This window comes from Coptis chinensis, chromosome 6, assembly GCF_015680905.1.
Source record: "Coptis chinensis isolate HL-2020 chromosome 6, ASM1568090v1, whole genome shotgun sequence".
Classification (NCBI taxonomy): domain Eukaryota; kingdom Viridiplantae; phylum Streptophyta; class Magnoliopsida; order Ranunculales; family Ranunculaceae; genus Coptis; species Coptis chinensis.
Window position 1 is genome coordinate 30,410,127 of NC_141461.1, and position 23,743 is coordinate 30,433,869.

Here is a 23,743-nt window from a genome sequence, read left to right on the forward strand (position 1 = left end):
TTTGCTTTCTTCGACTCATCGCATGGTGTCTTCGTACCTTATATACTTCTCTACCCCGGATATAACTTCATGCGATTTGTCGCTATCTCGTTCTTTACTTCTGGTGGTGAAGCTGCCGTTGTGTCGCGACCCCTTTTCGAATGCTATTACCGCCGTCCTCTCATCCGGATTCTCTACCTTTAGGGTCTCGCGCTTGAAGCGGCCGGTATTATTCGATCTCTAACCGATTCAGCGGATCTAAATCGGCGTTGAATAGGCGCGATATCCACAACCCTCGCTTTTCGATGTATAAAGTGGTCCACAAACGCGCGCTTCTAACTCTTGGAAATTGGTTATGCTCTTGAAGGCAACCGGTAGTACCGGTCGGAAGCTCCACCCTTAAAGGCTGGCCGGGAACATCATGCATCGCGAGACCATCATACCTCGACTCTTGCCAAAGAGGCATCTGCTATCACGAAATGGTGGATGTGATCCGCGGGTCCCCGTTCCATCATATCTCGAATCTTGGTTTGGGTAAAAGCGTTTTGGTACCTCCGAAGCCCATATCGCATGATCTGCAAGTGGGTTCGCGGTTCGACCCGCCACCACTTGACGGCGGCGCTTTGTTTGGACCCTAGTCGATGAAGATTAAGCCACTTTCGGTCCTTTGTTGATCATTTGTTGCACTTGTTCAATTTGTTAACCCGGTCACCGGATTATCCACCAAGGTTGGTCCTTGTTCCCCGCCGTCCTCCACCTTTTCATTCCCTATTTCTTCCCTGTTTCTTCCTCTGTCCCCTCCTCCGGCCTCTCCTTCTCCCTTCTCAGCTCCTCATTTTCCTCCCTCAACCTTTCAATCTCTTCCCCGCATAAGCCGGCGTCTCCTCTTACGCTCTTCCCTCCTCCGATCCTTCTCCTTTCTTCTATCTCCGCTTTTCGGCATGCTCTCGGGACCCTTATCTTCGTGGCCTACCATTTGCCTTCTTTGGTGCCATTTCTTCTTTTCCCCACAGGCGAGCCAAATGTTACAACCTATTTTGTTGAAGGGATTCTCTTCCCCCTTACCCATTACTCTCTCCTTGAACTTTCTTTTCTTTTCTTTCCTCTCCCTTTAGTTCCTCCCCTCTCTACGTTCATGAATCCTCCCCTTCTCTCTCACCCACTATTCCTCTTTTATACCTTTCTTTCCCTCCATCATGGCCCTCCACTGTCCCCTCCATCTCGCGGTCCTAATAGCTCCATGTGTAGGGTTTAAATACCAGCGACCCATGCTTTCGGCTGATCGGTGGATCGCGGACTCTGACGCTTCTGTTGCCCAACTCCCTACTCCTATTCAGTTGATATATACTGTCACTACAAAGTCCTATCACAAGAATTAAATTAAATTGTGACAGAATGGATTGCTGGATGAACAAATGAGAGAACAAGCCCGTGAAAGATACAGTAAGAAAGCTTCGGGGAGTAACCTAGATTCTGGATTTAAAGTTGTTGTTTCCATTGTCACTACATTAATATCTCATTGATTTTAACTCGATTCTGAGCAATTTTTCTCTTATTGATTCACCCAGAAAACACAACGAGAAAAATGCAGAATGCAAGCATACCTAAGCGGTTTTATGTCTTGACTATGGACTCTGCCAATACCTATCAGAACATGTAAGTTCTCTTTTTATTCATCATCATTGTATCCAATCTTTCCCATGTCAGACTTCTCCTATTATTATTTTTTCAATAAGGTTACTCATTCCAGGCCATTTTTTCCTTTATTGGGGATGTTGTGTCTGTTATATGTCTCTTACTTTTCCCTGCATCTTTATATATACTTTTCACCAAGTCAATACGTACTTTGCTTAAAAACACTTCGAGGCATTGGAATGTTTCTCGTGAGTTTTAACGAGGAATGTTATGTAATTTAGTGTGTCAAATATAACACGTTGTCTTCGACGTTCACAATCACATACATGTAAAACAAGAATGATGTTTTTAAACTAATTAATTGCACAATCATCTATGTGTGGAACTTGAAAATTATGGTAGCCTTTGTTTATCTGCTCTCAGTCGGTGTAGCAGACCTGAGTATGGAAGTATGAATAGTTGTCTGGCTCACTGATGTTTGGTTATTAAAGCCCCTAAGTGTGTATAATGCTGATAAAAGTTTACAGCTTTAGTTGGACCTGATTACTAACCGATCAATTGCGCTGTAAGTAAACAAATGTTTTACTCATCGATCCATTACGTAATATACATCACTTAAATCTGAATTTTTAAAAGGTTATGTTACGTACACCTATTAATGTGGATTTTTTTTAACCAAAAGTTACTTCACATACTCTGCTTGCAGTTTGATTGTATGGTTCTCTTGGTAGAGGAAATATGTCTGACTAAACTAATGTTATGTGGCAGAGTGAATTAACATCAGGCATCCACTCAACTCCTCAATCATCATTGTTGGTGATTGAGTGGTACTATTTAAGCATGAAAACAAAACTCATCAGTTTTTTTAGGGTATCTAGCGTTTAAGTCGGTACTTCCATACTTCATTTTCTTAGTGTAGAATCTTGGTTTTTGGTGATAACATGGTGACATTTCTGCTTTTGATGACCTAGGTAACGACACTCAGACTGCAAGAGTTAATACCCTGCCTTCCACTACAGGAGTTTATTGTTTTAATTGTGCCAAATAGTTTACAAGTTGAATTAATTGATTGAGTTTTGTTAAGATGTTACTCTTCCCTCGGTGATCAGTGACATTTGACCTATCAACAGAAGACATCAAGGTTTTTTTTCTCTTCATGAATACATACTGTAAGCATAATGTAATGTCACAATTTACAATTGAAAAGATTTTGTTTGGCCTTTTATTTATAATATATGTTAGTTCATCTTCCTCTTTTGTATTTATTTTAAATACTTGATATCGTATATACATATATCTGTCACGTGACACTAAAGACCATGTTCTCTGGCCGAATGTCGCTCTATCTCACTCTTAAACGTTTCTCCCTGTTAATTATGACCACAAGACATGGGTTATCTGTGCATTGCCACTCTGAAGTTTGAACAGATTCCAAAAGACTCATCTATCTTGAATTAGTTATTTTCATATATATCTATATTCCCTAGCCAGTAAAAAAACGTCTTAACTGTTACTCTCTGTGCGCATCCTTTTTTTTTTTTTTACATCATATTTTTTTTTTCAATTACAACGTATCTCTTTGCAACAACAAATTTATTGCACGCAGTCTGTCTTTCTATGTACTTAAAAATTACTTCGTTTTGCAGGCGCATCGTGCGTGCAATTTTGCTAGTTATTAGAATGTCACACGATGTAATGTGTTCTAAGCAATCTTATCTCTCTGACCAGTGCAAACATCCACATGATTGTTACATTCTCCAGCATGATTACAATTATGGAAGGACTTAGAAATGCACAATCTATTACGTTGTCATCTGCCTCCATGTTTGTAAGTCTGTTTATACATTTACACCTATTCCGTATATATTATGTTTCGACTAGAAAAAATTCAATTATTTCATCAATTTTTCTTTTGAGATTCTCAGGCATCTACATTAACGAAAAAAGCATCAAACCTTCGCAAATGTTTTCAATTGCCTTTCAATAATCTGAAGCGGCTCAGGTTACCGACTAGGTATTCTGTTGATGAGATTCTTGTTATCAAAAATTTGCTAAAGTAGTCACCAATGATACAAACTCTTCTCCTGGAGAATTGCATGGTAATCGATTAGCACATAAAAATAAAAGTTGATTTTAATTACACTTTTACCAGATAATTTTATTATATTAATGTTCTAACATTTACTTATGTGGTCGTTGCAAAGAGGAAATATGTTCCAAGGACAAATGAAGAACATGATATAAAAGAACTGTGGTCCAACTGCAGCCTGCCTCACCTCAAGTTAGTCAGGATTAGACACTTTGGAGGACTTGAGAACGAAGTCAAATTTGTACAATTTCTGCTTAAGAGTGCATCAGTTTTGGAGAAAATGATTATCAATGTTGCTGCTTCTTCACCAGAGAATGTTTCTTCCATAGATAAAACAGAGGTTATGAAAATTGGGGAGATGCTACTAACATCTCCACGAGCTTCTTCGGGGGAGTCTTCGAGCGTGGGAATATTGTTCATGTAGGATGAGCTTGAACTTATAATAATTTACTGTCTGATGATAGTTTATACTTTGCTTTAGTACTTATTGTCTACTTCTTTTCTTTATGGATCACTGAAACATCTTGCATTTCCATATTACCTGCGATCCTATTAAGTATTACCTGCCATACAAATTCCCTACATACTAAATGACTAGTCACGGACTTATAATAACGCATAAGTTTCCGCATTGTAGCGTTCAGATCGATCACCTTATGTAATTATAACTTTACCCAAGTAGTCAAGTGGCCTAAAGATCTCAAACCGAATATATATATATATATATATTGAACTATATTCATCAGGAGTATGTAGAGAGTACGTAGAAAGTGATACAAACTTCAACGTCGATTTGCCATGAGTCCATCCAAGGAACTCTTATCAATCGAGATAATCTAATCTAAACACCTTTAAAAGAGCTTACCCGAGTTAGCCGATGTGGCTTGAGCCGCCAGCAGTGGCGGAGCCAGGAATGTAAGTGAGGGTGAGCCACCCAGAAACAAAGTATAAAAAAAAACAATACACTAATTTTGTTTTAACTAAAAATTCAAACCCGATCACAAAACAAGTATATTTCGAACATAAAAAAATCATATAAAATAATTGCAATAAGTGTAATATAAAAAAAAAAATAATAAATAATAAAAAAAATAAACAATAATTCAATCTAAACAAATACTTATTTATAGTTGTCCCCGGTGGCCTTCTTTTTTGTCATTTTTCTTCATCGTTTGGAAGCGTTGCAAGATCAACTCGGTATTAATGTTATCAAAAACTTCTTTTTCAATATATGTTATTAAACAATCATTCAACCATTCATCCGCAATCCGATTGTTGTTGTTTTGGTAGAAGAGTAGAAGACTTAAATTTTAATATAGAGTAATAGAGAGTGGAAGAGAGGAGAAGTAGAATATGTTAGGAGTTTTTTTTTTAATAGATACAAGATAATTTCTGTTTGGGCTTATATATGGATTGATAAATACGAGATAAATAGGAGCACAAATACTATTGGGTTTTCTATTAGCTGTTTTGGTACCGTTGTTTTTTTCGCATACCAGATAAACAAGTCAAATCTGTACATCAAGTACAACACCCATCACATGACATCTAACACATCCTTTTTGTTCCACTCAGCACATGCCACCTTTTTTTTTTTGCTCCGTTATCACTTGGTTTATCACTTCAGATAGCTCCTTTGTACAATTGCTTTTAGATTCTTCCTTGAGATTTCTAATTTGTGATGATTTCTCTTTGAAAAATCAAAGAGGAATCTGAGACTCTTCACAAGCAACTTCTTGAGAAGGAGATTGACCTGAATGTGTTTCTACAAAAGCACAAGAAGCTGCGAACGGCGTATCACAGGGAAGCACTCGTTCATCTTGCTGCGAAATCATCTTCTGGTTGAGGCTATCAAGTGTCAACTGTATGATATATGAAAAATACCCTTCTCAAACAGTAATTAACATTCTTGTCTCATCCATATCGCACCACCCAACTTCTTGACATTTGAGCTGATAAAATTAGAACAATTTACAGTTCTTTTTGTATTTTTTCTTTGTTGTTTATATATTTTTTTTGTCTTTTCATTTTTCACTCCGATTTGTTAGTCGTCATAAACCTGTTGCTTTATGCGCCCCTTGGAACTTCGGATGGTGGCGACTTTATGAATATATCGGATATATATATATATATATATATATATATATATATATATATATATATATATATATTTTTTTTGGGTGAAGTTGAGGGTACGCCAAGGTGTACCCTGGGCCCCCCTGGCTCCGCCACTGGCCGCCAGTACATAGAGGCTTGGGCGAGCTAGCCATGCACATCCCTTTTTCTCCTCAACCCATTCGTCATCTGTCCTTTTTAGCTGCCTAACTCTATCCGGCATCCATCCGGGTTTTTCCTCCAAACAGCATTCAACACCTACGTTCTCCTAGCTGCCTAACTCCGAGCCACCATCCTCAGCTTCCACCGCCTGCTTCACCCAATCAAAAGAAGACTCTGTCAAACAAATTCGTTCTTATCGAATGAAATCAATTCAATTAGTAGTTTTGTTTTCTCAACAGAAAAAATAAACCCCCCAATCATTTGCTTAACGTCTTCTTCCCATCCAACCAATTTCTCCTTTTTGAATTGCTAACAAGAAGAAGAAAAAAACAGTTAATAAGAGGTAAGAAGACTTCTTCTTTAATTACTTTTTTCTTATTTGATTGATTCTTTCATGTTTGTCAATTGGGATTGTCATTTTTTTTCGTGGATTTTTTTTTAATTGAGTTGGGGTTCGAAAATTGGATCAAACCAGTGTTTTGATTTTGTTAGCTAACTTGATGAATTTGGCAAAGAAACTGAACACCTTTACCCCCATGCCGGTCGACCAGTACATGTGGTACCCTCACTTTGCTTCCAATATACATCAACACATTAGTGTTGTATTAATGTTCAACAGATTGGTTGATGACTTCACGTGCAGAATATGTTCAGCATGCAAGGTAGGCAATTAGACATTCAAGAGAAACTGGGCCGAAGGCCGCCAGTTGGAGTGAAGAAGTTAAATGTAGATTTTTCTTAAATGAAGATTTTTGTCCCTTTCAATGAGTGTTCTAACTTCTCACCATTCATGCTTGAAAATTCTCATTCACAATGTAAGTCCTTCTAAAGAAAGAATTTGGGATTCTTATGTAAACCACAGAAAACCAGCAGTGGTTGGTTGGGCCAAGGCCGCAAGGAGTTTGTGAAAGTAGAAAGAACTTTCTTTGAGTCAGTCAATGAAGCAACGTAGTGGTGAAATAATAATGATACCAACTTTCTTTATTTCTAGAATTCTACTTTTGACTGTTCAAACATGTCAACTACTTTCTTCTTTCTTTTTCATTGGTGGCCATAAGAATTGAGACTCTACCATGATTATACCAAAGGGGCAAACTCTTTTTTTATTTATCAACTACCAATCTTCTTTGAGTAATGAGAAGTCTTTGTCTCTTTGATCATTGGTAAGTCCGTACCACTCCTATTCTTTTAGCTATTATCAATCATCCTGATTCCGAGCACAAAAATAAGCAATATTGTGTATTTTATAATACAAATAAATGATAAGTAGTCGGAATAGTGAGTAGGTTTCTCAATGTTGGCTACTTGGCATATACATTTTCTTCTGTCTAACCCCACATTTGTGAGAGGTTAGTGTATGAACACAAGTTCTAGCCTATAATGTCCTATGTCCTAATCCTCTCACTCCTCTCTCCTTTCTCTCTTTCTTTTTTCTTTTTCCCCCTTTTCTTCTACCCATACTATTCCTACTTATATCCCTCCCCCTCTTTTCTCATCCGTTGATCGCCCCTTATCCTCTGGTCCACACTGAGGCACCTGTCCTCTTAGGGTTCCGCGGCTTTGCTACTGTACCCCCGTCTCTTTTCTACTAAGTTGCCTCCTCTTTGACTCTGACCGTCCTTTTCATTATGCTCCTATGGCCTGTCCCCCTTTAGGGTGCCGCGGACATGATCTGGTGCTTCGCGCCTCCGCTCCCTTATCTTACTTTCGGCCCGCGAGCATGCCACCTCGGTCGTCCTAAATAGGCTAATACAGATGCCCCCTCTTGGCCCTTGGATCCGCGGGCTGAGATTCGCTAGCTGACTACTTGAGGTGTTGTCCCATCTAAGGTCCTATCGCTCACCTCTGAGGAATCATTGCATCTGACATCCCTGCTTCCATGCTTGCTTCGAGCCCTGTGTCACCGAACACGTGTCTCATAGCACGTGCCTCTCCTTGCACGCGCCACCGCCTTTGGTCCCTTGAGCTTCGTGTGGACACGCGTCTCACCCGGTGTGGTTCCCTTTTTTCCCTGTTTTTTCTTTTCCACTTCCAACCCTGCCTCTTCGAATCCCGCCTAAAACAAAACTTTTTGCTCCCCCTTTGTCTTCCTTACTTCCCACCTTTTCCTTTCCACTACTTGCGACTGCCTCACCTGTTCTCGATCTAGCCCCTACGCCATCCACCTCCCTCTTTCCTTCTCTTCCGACAAGCTGTACATCCTTCTTGCTCTTGTTTCACCGTATAGCATCATTAGGTTCAGCTTCTCCTTCATCAAGTTTGTGTTTTCACCTTCTTTCTTTTCATTTGTAAGTGCTCTCTTTCTTTTTTCATTTACTACACGCATTTATTTTCCTCCTCCTCTGTTCACTTCCTTCACCCTTGTGCGTTCTTTGTGATCCCAAACCCAACTCACCATTACCCACTGGTCACCCCCATGTCGGACTCTCATTCTGGGGGTTCCTCTGCTACCTGATCCGGCGGCTCTAGGGCTTCTCCCCCAAATATGCTGACTCCCGTACCCAATCTGAACCGTCTGTATCCACCGCGAACCGGTCGGAGTCCCCTACTCTCTCCTCCGCAGCCCCCCTCTACCTCGGGGAGACCCTCAACGCTACCTCCCCCGCCTTCTCATTACCGGAGGGCTAACTTGGCCATCGTCTAAGCCGCATATGGCATCCCGGGAGACGTGGTGTTAGAGCATGTACCAGGCGTCACCCACTTTCCCCACCTTGTTCCTCCACGGCCCGGATGCTTAGTGGCCGTGGGGCAAATCGCCACCGGGCTCTGCTTCCCCCTATCCTTACTGGACGTTGAAGTTTGCAATCACTTCAACATCCCGCCGTGCCAAGGCATTGGCAACTTCTGGCGCATCATGTATGCCGCCAACTATTACAATAGGATGAATACTCCGCAGATTGGCGTGCATGATATCATGGCTCATTACTTTATAAAAAAGAGCACTAAACTGGGGAGTGTAGGATATCAATCGTTCTGCGTGCGCTCGTAGAAGAAGTCCTTTGTTATTCGGGTCACCACCTCGGACAAGGTGTGGCACCACTACCCCCTCTTTGTGTCGGGAATTTCCTTTCCGCAGATCTCCTCCCAAGCTGTCCCTTAGACACTCCAATTTCATTGATCACAGTGAGTTTAGTTAGCTACTGAGTTTGCCCTCAATGTGATACCCTTCTTACCTAGTTTGTTTCTCTGTGTTTCAGGTTGGTCCCCGGACTCACAATCCCACGTGTACGCTGGCGTTAACTCCGAAGTTCTCAACAGACTCCGTGGCTTAGGCGAAGCCCAGTGTAACGTCCTCGGCATCGACCCAGACAAGGGCGGCCCGCTTCTGCTAGATCCTTCCCTTAAAGATATCAGGATATACTGCGGTCCTTTGTACCTTCTTCTACCGCCCAAGGAGAGGAGACCCAAACTCTCTCCCCCTAAAAGCCGGCGACGCAAGCGCCCGGTCTATCAGTCTTTTGGGTTTACCACCAAAATCTCCCACAATCAAGCCCTTGCCCAAAATGCCACGACTGCCATGACTCGGAAGGCCCCTGCTGGTTCCTTAGTGCCCATTCCTGCCCTGGTTCCTCGCTCCTACTCTTCCATAGCCAATTGGGAGGACGACTTTGCTCCTACTGCCAACATGGATGTCTCCAAACTAAAGCTCTGGGAGAGTGACTCCGAGGGCGAGGCTCCCTCTAACACCACAGCCAAAGGTCCTCCCTCTAAGAAGGCCAAGACAACCGCTTCCACCTCGAAGCCTGCTACTTCTCGGTCTGAGTCCCCGCGGCCAATAGCTCCCCTCCGCCATCCTAGGAAAGAGGTTGCTCCCATCGGTCCCCTGCCTCCAAGGCCAGTCGAACTCTGGCACCCTCAATTCAAGGCTAGGGACCGCGACATCACAACAAGGGACTCCGCGCTAGACAATCCTGCGGTAGCTGCCTCTCTATTCTTCAGCTCCCATCTCCCACGGGACCAGGCTTACGGGAACTCCGACTCCTTTGCCTCCCACCGAGTTGCAATTTATACTGGCTGGGAGAGGGTATGCCTCTGCGCCCCCCTTTTCTCCTTTATTATTCTCTACTACTTAAGCTCTTCCTAATTTTGTCCCCTTTTTTAGATGAGCCTTGATATAGGCTATGTTATCCGCGGTCTTACCAACACCTTGGATGCCATTGAGACGGTGAAGGCGGAAATCCACGGCCCGAGGGATGGAAGGCCAAATATGTTAAAATGGAAGCCGAGAGAGATGATGCCCGCCTTTCAGCCCTCAAACACCACAAGGAACTCTAGCGTGCAGAACAGGCGCATCAAGACTATGCGGCCGACATCACTTCCCAGTTGGAGCGGCAGAGGGAGTCGGATAGGGCCGCAGCTAAGAGGGACCTGGAACAATCATTGAAGGATGCCGCCGAACATTTCAAAACCTTGACCTCCAAAAGATCTCCGAGGGAGGCAGCAGACTAGAAGACCATTAACCACCGCCCGGGCGGCTCGCTTTCGACCAACCACCGCTCTTGCCCCTCGAATCCGTGGTCGCCTCTCCTGCTTTGGACCACCGGGCAGATGTCCCATTTGGTTTGTCGGCTGGCTTGTCATCCTCCCCTATAGATGTGGATGAAGTCACTGAGGCCGCGAAGGAGGATCGACTGCCAGTGGATGCCTCGAAGGACCCTAAGTGACGCTTGCTTGTATTCAGCTTTTAAATGTTTGTTTGTCTGGCCATGTACTTCTATGAACTCGATTTCTTTTTTTTTTGCAACTTGCGGGCTTGGATTTTAGGGTAGTCCCAACAAGCTGCGGATGAATGCGCCTCTAGCATAACACTTTGCCCCCACTTAACTGGGTGATAGACATGTCTCTTTTTGCGTATTGAACGCCCTTATTTCCGCACTTGTTGACTCATTTGCATTATATTGCAGCTTGCCTGACCTAGCCTTTTATCCAACGCTCCCCCTAGGCATTGGCGCCACTGACTGTGCCTAGTCCACTCGGAGAGCCCCAAATTGAGCTTGGAGATGTTGAGGGGGCATTTGAGTATGCCGGGCCACTCGGCGTGCCTTTATTTGGTTTAAAGGTGACCGTGGAGATGTTGGGGGGGACATGAGCCCAACATCACCAGATCCCCGGCCACTCGGCGTGGCCCCAAGTTGACTTTTGGAGATCTTTGAGGGCCACCTGAATATGCCGGGCAACTTCGGCATGCCCTATGAAATGCGTGGACAAGATCCCTCGCGGTTACCTGGTGGAGGTTCTGAGCCGCGACCTGATCACCCCTTATCTCGTACATTCCCCCATTCGTCGGAAAATGGATCACTTAGTAATAAGTAGAGGGGATTGCCATCATCTCATGAATCTACTTTCTCCCCAGGATTGCGTTATATTGCAAGTTAGTGTCCACTATCATGAACTTGGTGAAAACGGTCACCAGCCCCGCGGTCACTAGCAGTACTAGTTCCCCCAATGGCTCAGTCATACTGCCGTTGAACCCGAACAAATTAGTCCGTGGAGGCTTCATCTGCTCCCTTTCTATGCCTATTTCTTCCATCGCACCTCGAAACAGCAAATCCACTGAACTTCCGCAGTCTATCAGTACCCTCTTCACCATGTAATTCCCCATCGCTATGGTAATTACCGGCCACATCTTTATTGTGGCGAACTCGACTCGGATCTTTGGAGTGAACTCTATCCTGTCATTACCTTTGCTACCCCCTGGGACCGGTCGCGGGCTACTCACCACTTCGTTTATCTACCGTAGACTGGCTGTCTTCCTCACCTTATCCCTGTGGGTATTCCTTCCCAGCGTTTCTCCACTGAATATGACATTTATAGTGCCCAAGATTCTGGCCGAAACCGGAACCTTTTCGATTGGCTGAACTTCCTTGACATGTTCCTTCATCAATCCTCTCCCAATCATCCTCTCTACCAACCACTGTAAAGCAAAGCACTCATTGTTAGCATGGTTTCTGACCTGGTGTACGCACAAAATGGCTTTCCCTCTATCTCCTTGGGTGAACTCCGCGGTTCCTCGTAATGCCACTGTCCCTTGATCAGTGGCAGGATTTCCTCTAACGGCTTGTTCAGCGGAGTTACGCCCACTTCGCGGTAAGGCTTTCTCTCCCTGTATTCCCTTCGGATGTGTTCCCTGCCCTTTTCTGCTCTTTGTGCCTCCCCTCTGTAATTTCCTCTATCTCTGGCTGCGGCCCTGTCCTTGTCTCTATGTACCTCCGCAGCCACTACATGTACTGACCTTTCAAGTTTCTTGTGTTCCTTACTGTTTCTCCATAAAATGTCCTTATATCTTATGTATCTTTCTACCTTCAAGTACAAAGCATGCAGGGTGGTAACTGATAGGGTTATATACTAAAAGCATTACTTTTGTATTAACTCTAATTCTTCTTTTTGAATGAGAATCATATGGGCAAATGTTATGCATATTAGTTATATGCATGTGTCTAATACTTTATGTTGTAGATGATATGGTGTGAACACACAGAAGATCATATCATCAGTACCTTATAAAGTATAAGTTATCATTCACAACCTAGATGGATTTGGACAAACCATTGGTACGGTTTTAGTATAATCTGGTATTAGTCTATCTTGACTATAGGATTACACTAGTACACTTTGTGTGTATTGAACAGGACCAAGTGAGGTTGTTTTTTCTTTATACTGACTATATAAGAGAACAAACGCCTCTGTTATTATGGATGTTTGTCCTCCTAATCCGGATATAATAACGGGCACTTACATGCATTGTACATTGCTTTAAATCATCAATGAGTGAGATTCATTTGTGAATCAACAAACTCGATGGATTGGGTAATGACATTGTATGTAAGGTGTGTTGTTGATTATAGAAGGAATCCGTGCCACGCAAGAAGTCGGGTTGATGATGTCCCCTTGAGGAGCTCAAAAAGATTGTCATGTAAACCCTGCAGGTGAATTTATTCCAACATAACAATAAGGTTGAGTGGTACTACTCAAGGACATAAGAAGTTGATTAATGTAGTTGTCAGTAACTTGACTTAATCAACGGACATTCGATATCTTAAACACGGGGAGATCAACGAGCATATAATATGGAGCCCATAAATGCTGAAACGTAATTTGGGATTAGGGCGGTAGTGCAACAATGGCCTTTAGTGGAATAAGCCATTTGTTGACAGACTTGGGCCATGTGTTCTGGGCGAACATGGGAAGCCCAAGCCCGCCGGGAGGCCCAACCCTAATTTCTCCTCATGGTCCCTGTTGTAGCCTATAAATAGAATACTCTCTCTCTGGCCAAAATTAAGCTATTCATTGGATTAGAAAAATAGGCAAGGAAAGATAGATCCAAAATTGGATCTAGCTTTGTGAGAAAGAAGGGGATTGGTAGATCGTTGCCCACACAACGTCCAATCTGTTCTAAAGGAATACAACAGAAGATCAAGGGGTTGATTTTGGATTTGATAAAGCTTTGATTCTCAGAGATTACATCTAAGTCGATTCTCAAAAGGTATGTTCTCTATTCAAAATCGTGAGAACCCATTGATTCCGCTGCGCGTGGGTTCTCGCGGTTTGTAGCAATATTCATTCTGAAATAACGGTTCCTAAAGTAACCTCAATTTTAGACACTGACTCATGCACCCGGGTCCCCTATTTCAGCCCATGCTGGAATGCTATGACAGCGGTGTGCTCATCCAAACTCTCCACCCTCAGCGTCTCCTCCTTGAATCGGCATAGGAAATCTCTAAGTGTCTCTATGAACTTTTGCTTAACATTAAAGAGATCCGCTACGTCCACTACCCTCTTCTTCTGATGGATGAAGTGACCAATGAAAGCTTGCTCCAACTCCTCGAACCTTTGAATGCTCCGCGATGCCAACCGATAGTACCAGTCAGATACTCCCCCTTTCAGACTGGCATGAAACATCATGCAACGGAGGCCATCATACTTCTCCTCTTGCCACAGCGGCATCTGCTGTCGGAAGTGATGCAAATGGTCTGCCGGATCTCCTTTTCCGTCATACCTTTTGAAGCGTGGTTGTGTAAACCTCTTGGGTACCTCTGAATTCCAAACTGAGTCAGCAAGGGGATTCTGATTCAGGCTGTCCACCACCTTCTTGGACGCCCCGTGTTTCTCCTTTTCCATAGCGTGGTTAGCCTCTCTATCTCTTTCGATCATCGCCTGCACCATTTCCATAGTAATGCATCCTGCATGGTTCCCTCCGGTTTCCTGACAAAGGTCCTCACTCTGTACTCCCATTTCACTACCCGCAGGTACGGCAGTTTCCGCCTTTTCCTGAGTGCCTTCCCTTTCTCTCCTCAACTCCTCATTTTCTTCTCTAAGTCTACCTGCTTTCTCCTGGAGCAACGTAGTTGTCTCAGCCACTGAATCTTCGACTTCCTCTTCCCCCACCTCTATGTTTTCCACACTAGCTGTCTCGTTCTGTACGGCCTCCTCCCTCGCCAGCCTTCCTCTCCCTCGTCCTCTACCTCTTCCTAGACTTCTTCCCCTCTTAGCTGGGGCCATGCTTTACAACTTCCCAAATCGTGGACCTACTTCGTCCCCACAGACGGTGCCAAATGTATGAACACAAGTTCTAGCCTATAATGTCCTATGTCCTAATCCTCTCACTCCTCTCTCCTTTCTCTATTTCTTTTTTTCTTTTTCCCCCCTTTCTTCTACCCATACTGTTCCTACTTATATCCCTCCCCCTCTTTTCTCATCCGTTGATCGCCCCTTATCCTCTGGTCCACACTGAGGCACCTGTCCTCTTAGGGTTCCGCGGCCTTGCTGCTGTACCCCCATCTCTTTTCTACTAAGTTGCCTCCTCTTTGACTCTGACCATCCTTTTCCTTCTGCTCCTGTACGGCTTGTCCCCCTTTAGGGTGCCGCGGACATGATCTGGTGCTTCGTGCCTCCGCTCCCTTATCTTACTTTCAGCCCGCGAGCATGCCACCTCGGTCGTACTAAAATAGGCTAATACAGTTAGCTTATCAAAAGATTGATATAAAATGGTCGTACCATCATAGGTGTTGCATCTCAAAGGAGTATGGATGGACGGGGAATGGTTCTATCAACTTTTTTTATCATGAAGCAACCCAATTACTGTATCAACTACGGTTTAATGATCGCCATAAATCACGGTGTTGTTGTACAATTTTTTCACCGTCGAAACTATTAGCAAGTAGAACTAGAATCAATCTCGTGTAGAAGAGAGGACTCCATTTACAAGTCCACTTAACTGTCTGGGAATGCAGGAGCCACAACAATCTCCAAACTTTTTAAGTAGCGCATACAATTCTAAATGTTGTGTATTGGGTTCTTAATTCTTATTACCAGTTAGAGTAGTCATAGCACCACATCAGATTCAAAAAGTTGTGGGTTTTATATTTCTCTGTACACATCTTTCGATTCTTGACTGGCCTTGGGAACTTTAGATTTTGCAATAGGAATTTGACTAGGTGATTTCTCACCGGCCTAAATTCCAAGCATATGTTTATTAGTAGGCAGTTATACAATAATCCGATGTTTTCATTACTTAAATTGTTTATTAGTAAGTCTAAACATGCTATCAATGTTTGATAATGTCTCTGCGCCTTTATATAACTTGCGAATTTTATTAACATTGTAGTGGTTTGTTGTCTATAGTACTTGCAATTAGTTACTCATCAATTTCACTTCAATTTCACTTCATCTTTGTCCCCTGCATTTCGCCCATTTAGCTTTATTAAGATCACTAATAGCAGCTTAATGAAAATTCATGCGATGAATGACCTATTTTATAAATATGGGGTTATATTGACCTCCTCAACATCTACTTCATCTACAATGTATTCGTTTATAGTTCAGTCTTTACAATAGGATTCTATCTTACTAATGTACTCATATTTAACTCTTTTAGGTGGTTCCACATAAAGCCTACGATTGGTTATCCACTGTGATTGGGAGTTTCATAACAAAGTATGAAACACTGATCACGCTTTGCTAGTATTCCATAGGTATTTGTTTTTTTTAAAATGTTAATATATCTTAAATTATTTGTGCAATTAATTTTTGGTACATAGAAGAATTAAATCATTGTTACATTGTTAAGGTTGCCATAAGATTGGAAAAACTATTCGTGTTTTAAATCTGTATAACCTAATATTATCTATTTTTATATAGTTTAATACAGCTACAACAAGGGGTTATATTGACCTCCTCAACATCTTTTTCATCTACAATGTATTCGTTTATAGTTCAATCTTTACAATAAGATTCTATCTTACTAATGTACTCATATTTAACTCCTTTAGGTGGTTCCACATGAAGCCTACAATTGGTTATCCACTGTGATTGGGAGTTTTCTAACAAAGTACCAAACACTGATCACGCTTTGCTGGTATTCCATAGGTTTTTTTTTAAATGTTAATATATCATAAATTATTTGTGCAATTAATTTTTGGTACATAGAATAATTAAATCATTGTTATATCGTTAAGGTTGCCATAAGATTGGAAAAACTATTCGTGTTTTAAATCTGTATAACCTAATATTATCTATTTTTATATATATAGTTTAATACAGCTACAACAACCTACTCTCTCAAACCAACATAGATTAACCTTATTCTCAAACCAACATTGATTAACTATTCTTATTACCTTATAATGTCAGTTTGCCCCCCCTTTTATTTTTTTTTTATTGGTTTATTAACTATTCATAAGGCTATACCATGATCAATCTATTGATTTAAGTTATAGAATGACAATAATTTTGGATTGGCGTTGCAATTGTAAATATGTTATTCTGTATTTAATTTCAATGGGTAACCTACCTGTTAGCTTAGCACAAAATTCACTCCTTTGGACCTTTACTCCTAATCATATTAATATTTTTAAGAAAAATATATTGGTTGGAGTTAGATGCATTACATGGTAATTTCTTACTTCAACTTCTGTGGTGCTCTCTGTCTTGCTTCAATCTTAACTTCATAGTCTCTATAACTATTTTTTTTAATCAGTTAACAATAGGAGCTTCGTACATAGGCTGGATATGTCATAATTGTACTGATGGTATAGTATTGACTTTAACTATATTAGAAGATAGCTCATTATATCCTGTTAGGACAACAATAATTTCTTAAAGTTGGTCAACATGGTGATAAAGGAGAGGTGTTTGATGGTGATGGACGTGCTTTGGTGTTTACTGTTGTATTCTCCGGTTGTAATCATCTTTCTCTCATTAGCTCAAGTGTTACTTCCATCTGGTCTGATGATCATTACCTTCTCTATGTGTTTTCCCAAATGCTTATGTGCTTCATATTGAAGTGGTTATTGTCAATAAGTTTCAATTCATCCTTCATTCTCTATAATTTCTCCATTCCGATGGATTGATCGCCAATTGTTGTTTTTTGTGTTTAAGTTTTTTTGGTTCTATCTCTTGGTGAACTATAGCTAAGTAAAGTGTGTTTCTGCTATTTCAGTCTTTATTCGATTTCTTAAAACAAACGATTTTGAAAATGAACTCAGTTTATACTTTACAACTGGGATCATTTACTCTTTTATTGCCGACTGATTATCTATAAATGCCTTTAAAAGGTCCACCCGAGTTGACAAATTTAGCTTCAGCTGCTAGCACATAGAGGCGTGGACGAGCTAGTTGTGCACCGCGTTGTTATCCTAACCCCATCCCCCATCTGTCCTTTTTAGCTTGGTAAGCCTATCCGGCGTACGTCAGGGCTTTTTCTACAACCACGATGCAACACCTACGTTCGCTGAACATCAAGAGCTTCTAGAACTTCTAGCTGATGAAAAACACTCCTGCCCTATATTAACTCAATTTCTCCTAAACCCTAAACCATATACCCTGAACCCTAAACAACCCTAAACTCTAACCCCTCAACCAAACATCTTGCACAACCTCACCATCTACACAACACACATCTCTGTCATATCGTCAAAGGAAGGATTATGGCATTCTGCACTGAGACTTTATGCTCCATCTCTGTGTTTAGGGTTTAGGGTTTAGGGTTACCTTTTTTTCCCCCTCACTCATCGCATTTAAGTCCGATACATAACCAAATTCTCTCAGAGTTAAAACTTAGTGAGTTCAAGCTAACATATGAACCCTCTTATTGAAGCGTTAATGAACCTGTGAGTGAATACCTATTGTGTTTCATTTTGATCCATCTATTTAGTAATTTAAGTGGTGGATTTACATAAACACTATACATTCTGCAAGGTGTTAAGTACATAAACCTATCTAAACAAATTCTACATATCACCTCAAGTCACTTTACCAGAAGTTGCTAAGAACTCATGTGGTGTGCCTTAGTGTTCTATCAATTGTTGTGTGTAGGGTATGATGTGTGAACCAATAATATAGAATGAAATTGTCTAATTTAATTGTGCTCAGTCTAATATAATATTATTCCAACTTTCTTGATCTCTCTCTCATGTTCGTTTATATCGTTTTGAATATGTGGTGCCAAAGTGCATGTTAAGGACTTAGTGTTGTGCCTATATCTATCAATTGTTCTGTCCAAGGTCTAAAGTAGTGTGTGTGACAAGCACATCCTCAAATTCTATGAACTACTATAGCTATAAGTTACCTTTCAGATATAGATCCCATTTATTTTGTTCCATTCCATCACCTCTGGTTACTTTGATTAGTTCTTCCCTTTGACTTAGTTCAACATCTTTAAAGGAAGTGAACTCGAGGGAGAGTTAATACTCCATTTCAAACTAAAGTGACCTTCGAATATAACCGGAAGCCACCATGTTGCAGTACTTGCAATGTTTTTGGGCATACCAACCAAACATGGCTGAAGGAACCTAAGTTAGAGAGGGGGGTTAAAAAAGTTTGGTTGAAAAGAGAAACTATAACTGAAGAGGTCAATGTTCCTATAAAGTATCTTCTCTTTTGTAATAAGGTGAATGGTTTACTAATATTTAAGGGAAAACAAGTAATGGTTTCCGCTGCCTAAACTTAGTTTTGTTGTCAAAGTTCATTAAAATATTTGAGACTCAATTCTCCTCTAAATGGCGGAAATTTGGTTATTGAAGAAAACAAATGATTCAACTATAGTCATAGGCCCATAAACGGAGAATAATGAGTACCTAATCATGGCTTAGCATTTAGTCAATACGAATGGTAGTAGCCTAGAATTTAAGGAGAACATCGGGCTGGTGTTTTATTTGTTCAATGTAGGGGCAGATAAGTAATGGGGTTCTTTGTTTGCTATATGATCCCGTAGGTTGCTTTTTCAAGTTGTAGTAATCTTAGAATGTATTATTACTCATTTGATAATAAATTTGGAATTTTTGTGGTAGTGTTTGCAAGGTCACAATTAATTTAGTTTTCATGTTTGTAGACAATACCAAACTGATATTCAAGGAATCAATGCTTATATGATCGTCATACGAAGTTCTTGAATCATACGGTAAGATCACGGTCCCGTTCAATGTGTTCCCTTAATCGCCACTTTAATATCATTAAATTGCTACATTGCTTCACATGTTTATGTAGGTTGGATTTTCTTTTTTGGATATAGAAATTAATACTTATTGCTTTCTAGATGATTTTGCTAATAATTTTGTACTATGGTATACTGGTATTCTAACTCAATCTCGATCTATATAGAAATAAGTAGATGTTATGTGCTTATGACCATTGGAGCCAGTACAGGGGAATCAAGTTTGTGTAGTGTCTTTTTTAGATAGCACTCACCTACAGATTACATGAAGGTTAAATGCCCGTGCCTTATGTGAAAATTTCAATCAGTAGAGAGACAAATTAAGTCATCATTGTCAATTTGAAATGTGAACTTCATTGAATTTGCCCAGTTTTGTTGTCTATTACGTTAGATAACCGAAAGGTTTAAAAGTTCAAAGTAGGGACTTACTTTCAGACTAATAACCTAGGATAGCCACTTGACTATCTTCTGCTCCCAAGATCACGAGTACTGATAGATATTGGGTCTACCAAATGGCCTTCTCTCATAAACCACTCAATCAATCCACTTTCATATTGATTTTCATTGACGGACTGAGAAGAACGCTACAAGAGAATTCTATTTACTTATATTGTACACCTTAAGGAGAAGCTTCTTAAAGAAATCTCGCTTGACTGGGCAGCAAAGTAGGCGCTTGCTTTCAGCCTAATAAGCTAGGATAACCACTTGGTTCTTTTCTGCTAAATTGAAACCTATTTTTAAAGCGAGCCTGACATGCACTACCCTTACTCAACTACCAGTAGTTACATTAGAGTTTCTGCATTCTATGACACCCATAATTTGTATCCTCCGGAGTTTCTGCATTCTATGTCTCCTGGTGAATTACCACCCCATGAATTAACTTTGAGGTTGGGGTCTTCAATAATACTCCTCAGAAACCTTGATTCGAAAAATGGATTATGCAACGACACAAGGATGTTGTGTCGTAGATTCTATCAAAATCTTATTTATGCATAAATTATCACTGGAAGTTTCTCTGGCACGACTGCATTATTAAATAGGATTCCCCTCAAATCTTCTGATGATGTTAGGGTCCTATTTTTGGTTATCAAAAAATAGTTTCTGGTAAAATTAAGTTTTGCACTTACTACAAACAAATCACAGGGCCAGACCTTACCTCACGTCGGTGTATACTTGCTGGATCATGTCTTCAACCATGGACAACTATATGTTGCGCTGTTTCAAGGGAAACAACAAGGATTTTAGTAAAAAACGGTTCTCTCAATGATCACTCGGGTGTTCATACAAGGAACATGGTATATAAAGAAGTACTACAAGTATCTTGCTGAAAATCACTATGTTTGTTTTTATATGTAAATGGTAATCTCTAAGTCCTACCTATTGCTGTTATTATTAAAAAAAAAAAATTACCACCTGATTGATGTCTTATTCTCTGTTCAGCAGCTAATCTTTCTTGGGTCAAATTGCTCATTATATTCAAGTATTTCGGAATATCTACTGCATACAAGTCTCCCAAACATCAACTACAAAATTGGTAGTCCTCTATTCTCTGACTTCAGCAGGTAAACTCATCTGTATTCTATGTAATCAGTTTTGGCACTTTGCAAGATTTGAATGTATAATTCCATATATGTTGTTGAAAGCTAAAAATAATATATTTAGTAACATTAATTTCCCAATAGAAGATGATATTTGTACTGTCAATCTGTTTCTATATCCGAGTCTACCCAAAATGTTTGGTATGTTGCCTGTAATAAGGTTATCTGCAACACCAAAATATTTCAAACCTATGAGGTTGCCTGAATATTGTATTATTTTCTATGTCAATATTTTCAACTGTAGAGAAAAACATTCCCATGGACTTGGGTATTGAACCTCTAGGAACATTTCCTCATAAACTTAAGACTTCTAAGTTGATACAGTTACTCAATTAAGATAGAAATTCCATATTACTTCCAGCTCTACTTCCCAATCTATTAGAACCAGCACGTATTCAGTAAGGGTGTTGCAGCCTTCCTAAATCTTCAGGCACTGGTCCACTTAACTAGGTACCTGAAACTAACATAGTAGTGAGTGTAATATCTAATAAAGCAAAACAGAAATAAGATCATATTACAAACTTATCACTTAGGATTGTGCTTGGCACAATTTCCTTAAGACGAAAAACGCCGCCGGTAAGTTAGTGCGCGGACTTCAGCGTCGCCTCGAGGATACAATGAGTGGAAGAGTCGGTCGTGACAAATGACAAACTCTCTAGAACTCTCAGTACTCCAGACATGGTTTTCCTTATTTTTTGGAAGAGAAAGAATCGGATCTCCTTTGAAACAAGAAAATGTTTTGTTTTATAGAAGCTCGAAGTCGCAACTGAAAGCAAGAATCACGCTTCGATCCTAGGGCAAGAAAGGCGTGATTTTGTTTTCTGGAAACAGCTATTTTGAAACCAACCAAAAGAGAAAGAGATTTTTTATTTGTAAAAACAAGCCCAGTACTCGCACCCATGCGAAGCCCAAATGGGTGGATTTGCAACGCGCAACGTGTGTGGGCACACGCGCATTAAAGTTTTCTGGAGCTCCGACCTCTCGAGAGCCCCCAAACCAAGGCAGCCTTGTGTGCGCACGAGCACCTTCTTATATCTCTCTACACTATCCCTCCATAAGGACACAAAGCAATATAAACTTAAAAGACTTAAGTTTAGTAACCAATATGGGACTAAAGCCCCCCACATTAGAGAGTAGTAGAGACATAAGGTCATGGGTTCAAACCCATGAGGACACAATTTCATTCAAAATTCCAACAATCCCCCACATGAATGAAATTATAAAGAAACAGAAGAAAAAACAAGAATGTCTGGAGTATGAAGAAGTTATGAATGGGCTGAAAGTGTCATTCGACTTGAACCTTCGCTTGGTGTTTGTCTGTCGGGATTACTAGTTGACCAGTGACCTTAGTCTTGAACTGTTCAACATATATGTAAGCCAAGTCAACAGGTAACACACATAACTTCAAAAATCATCATAGAGTTCCCTCAGATGTGCTCCTATAGCCATGAGCTTCCCAGGTTTCATGAGTGCTCTAGAGAACAAGCCTATAAGTTCTCATATAGGAAGCGGCTTTACTTCCTTACTCATATAGGTGCCTCTATCAAGAGTGTATTGTATCTTACACCCCACTAGAAAAACCAGCTATAGGAAGCATTAAGAGTATTCACTCATCCTTGAAAAGATACAGAAGGTACTACTACATCATAGGGATGGGTACAGAGTTTTCACTCTAGGTGTAGTACCCCCACAAATCACGTAGATAACTTGTTTCCCCATTGAACCTTGATCCTGGGATCTCCATTCACAAAGGTTGGGTGTCAGTTATCGATGATTTATATAAATAGGCTTAGTCTTTAATAGACTTTAGCCCAATCCCCCTCGATGTACTAAAAACCAGCTCTCTAGCCAGGCCTTTAGTTAAAGGATCAGCTAAATTTTCTTTTGACCTCACAAAATCAATAGCTATGATCCCATCTCTTAACAACTGTCACACAGTGTTCTGTCTTTGACGAATATGTCGAGATTTCCCATTATAGGAAGTATTTTTGGCCCTCAAAATAGCAGCTTGGCTATCACAGTGAATAGAGACAGGTGGAATAGGTTTAGACCAAAGCGGGATATCCATCAAAAAATTCCTGATATACTCTGCTTCCTCACTAGCTTTATCTAAAGCTATAAACTCAAATTCCATAGTGGAACGGGCAATGCAAGTTTTCTTAGAAGATTTCCAAGACACTGCACCCCCTACCATAGTGAACACGTACATAGCCACTAGTGGATTTAGATTCATGAGAATTAGCAATCCAATTGGCATCACTATACCCCTCAAGCACAGCTTGATATCTGCCATAATGAACACCATAATTTGAAGTATATTTCAAATATCTCAATACTCTGATAAGAGCATCCCAATGCTCATTGCTGGGATTAATGGTGTATCTGCTTAGTTTGCTTACGGCGTAAGCAATGTCTGGTCTAGTATAGTTCATAAGATACATGAGACTGCTTATAACTCTAGAAAACTCTAAAGGAGATACACTGATCCAATATTTTTTGTCAAATGTATACTAGGATCATATGGTGTTAAGTAGGTACGATCAAATTGATTAAATCTTTTAAGCATTTTCTCTACATAATGGGATTGAGTCAAAGTAATTCCATCAGAATTATACACAATCTTAATGCCTAGAATGACATCAGCAATACCCAAATCTTTCATGTCAAAATGCTTACTCAAAAAAGATTTAGTCTTATTGACCGTCTCTAAACTGATTCCGATGATCAACATGTCAT

At 40.6% G+C, this 23,743-nt stretch overlaps 2 long non-coding RNA genes across 2 annotated transcripts; both read left to right on the plus strand.

Moving 5' to 3' along the window:
- The first annotated feature begins 1,343 nt into the window (after positions 1–1,343).
- On the plus strand, positions 1,344–3,948 carry LOC147492536 (uncharacterized). The gene is made up of 4 exons (XR_015198873.1): positions 1,344–1,635; positions 2,586–3,442; positions 3,540–3,628; positions 3,819–3,948. It is a non-coding gene; the product is annotated as an uncharacterized LOC147492536 (long non-coding RNA).
- Positions 3,949–15,853: 11,905 nt separating this feature from the next.
- LOC147492537 (uncharacterized) lies at positions 15,854–21,423 on the plus strand. Its single transcript, XR_015200230.1, has 4 exons — positions 15,854–15,951; positions 16,249–16,334; positions 19,308–19,376; positions 20,853–21,423. It is a non-coding gene; the product is annotated as an uncharacterized LOC147492537 (long non-coding RNA).
- The last annotated feature ends 2,320 nt before the right edge of the window (positions 21,424–23,743 follow it).